We start from the raw sequence: 2138 nt of genomic DNA on the forward strand, positions 1-2138 counted from the left end.
CAGTTCAAAACAAGTAAAAAAGACATGGAAAACAGTAATACAGTAAAAATCGCGTATAAGAACGTGGATTTTTTAATTTAGCCTAAACAGTTTCTTAATAAATGGTACTTGAAGCAAATTTAGGCTACCAAGGTTCTTAAAATAGGATCTTGCATTTTCACATGAATTTCATTTAAATATATTATAAATTTCACCCCACAATGCAATATAAATCATTTATACCATAATGCCTAAAGGCAGTACAGTGCAGGTATGTCCTGCTCAAACAAACTCATAGTCAGTTCTCTGAAATGCCATTTCAAAGTTGACACCAACACTTTTACCAACACTTTTCTATACACTTTTATAGCGACTCCACTGATAAGAACCTAACTTAAGATTTTAGCCCTTATGTGTAGGGGGCTCAAAATGAAAATTTTAGCCTAACATGCAGGTTCTTAAAACCCAGGCTCTTATAAGTGGGTTTTTACTGTATATTTAATGGAACTGAAAAATATTAGCAAGGACCCCCATTGCAAAATAGAAGAGCCGGTGATCCTGCTGTAGAAATCTAACTAGCTAAGAAATTGTAATGAACGGTAAAAAAGCAAGGCTGGTTACACAGCAAGGAGCAGATGTATCTAACAACCAATACTGCGAGAGGAACAGCCTCTCTTCATCAGGGTGTCACAGATTATGACCCTAAAGCAAAGCGACTTTACATTTTTTTTAACCGTATTTTAATGGCGCCCGAAATTAAAAGGGCAAGAAGACTCAATAAATATCTCTAAAAGAAATTATTTTGTGTTTGATAAGAAGTAATGACTAGTTGAGGATTGCGACTGGAGATGAAGAATGATATGATTCTTAATTTGAAACAGTGCAGTTAAAGAATATAAAGGTGACCACTGAAACACTTTCGCAATCCCCTTGAGCCACGCCCTAGATATGTCCAGCATCCGTCGCTCATCTAAATGTTAAAGGAACAATTTTCCGCGGGCAATATGTTCTAATAACATTCCAATCTCGATAGCTTTAACGCTCTTGTTTTGTTCATTTGCGAACTAGAAATTAGGCAGTTCTAGAGGAGCGGGTTTTATAGGTTTTCTTTTTTTAAAGAGTTTTCGTCGAGAAACAAACAGCCCCCAGTTGGCTCAGGTGGTGTAGCACCGGACTGCTGCAGCTGAGCGAGGGGTTGCGTGTTCAAAACCCAGACCGGACCACAAACCGGGGTCATAAAATAAGTGGTAAGATAATGCTGGCTGTGTTGTCAACATCTGCTTCAATTCAGATGATCGCGTCATTGGACAGTGACGTTACGCCTTTGGCCTTGTCTCCTTCACATCCACATGCAAAACTGGAAGGGAACGTAAAAGATGCCACGCACTGATCGAAAAGAGTGGGAAAGATAGTTTCCGGTACATTCTCGAGTACCCTCTCGATGGAGGAAAAAAATTCGCAATATTCAGATTTTCATTTACGTTTCATCAGAAACTAAGGATGGGACGCGTGGAAACCGAGCAAAATAATCCTGCGTCTATGGTTAATAGCGGAGCTCCGGCGGCCCGAAGAGCCGCCAAGCGAAGCCCCATACTCATATGGGTAAGAAAAGGAAACCCATAAGTTGATTTTCTCATGGCTAGCAGTATTGCTCGTGGGCGCGTACGCACGACGGCGAAGACGACGGAGTCGCGCAACATGGCGGCCATACTCCAAATAATAGGTGGACAGACATGCAGCCATGGTTTGTACCTCTTTGATATTGGACATCCATGTTATGATCAACTGACACCCGTCAAAACAAGGTATCCGCTGACCAGTATCACGTGACCATATCGCAGACTCAAGTTTACAGGTCATTGGCAATCTCGTTCCCAGAGCCCACTTGTCTTTTGGTCAGCGCCAATCAAAACACACGTGGATTCTGGGAACGAGATTGCCATGTTCTAAACCAAGGCACGCATGCGACGTGAAACTGGAACTCCTAAAATCTTGGAGTCTGGAAATTGATTATTCCAGAGCTCCGTGTCTTGGCGCTGACCAAAAGACACGTGGGCTCTAGGAACGAGATTGAAACATGTTATGCTCACGTTTTGCGCATGCTCGCTACGGTTCTCAAATGAGTGACAGATTTCTTTACTTGAGGCGATCGTAGAAAC

At 41.9% G+C, this 2138-nt stretch overlaps 1 protein-coding gene across 1 annotated transcript in view; it reads left to right on the forward strand.

Annotated features, from left to right (window-relative positions):
* Nucleotides 1-776, forward strand: part of LOC110065676 (uncharacterized) — a 39716-nt gene extending 38940 nt beyond the window's left edge. Inside the window, exon 21 of the mRNA XM_089270776.1 lies at nt 1-776. This exon is cut by the window's left edge and continues 650 nt beyond it. The gene's annotated coding sequence lies outside the window, so the exon portion shown is untranslated.
* Nucleotides 777-2138: the final 1362 nt, after the last annotated feature.

This window comes from Orbicella faveolata, unplaced genomic scaffold, assembly GCF_042242905.1.
Source record: "Orbicella faveolata isolate gen_17 unplaced genomic scaffold, um_ofav_v1 contig_34, whole genome shotgun sequence".
Taxonomy (NCBI): domain Eukaryota; kingdom Metazoa; phylum Cnidaria; class Anthozoa; order Scleractinia; family Merulinidae; genus Orbicella; species Orbicella faveolata.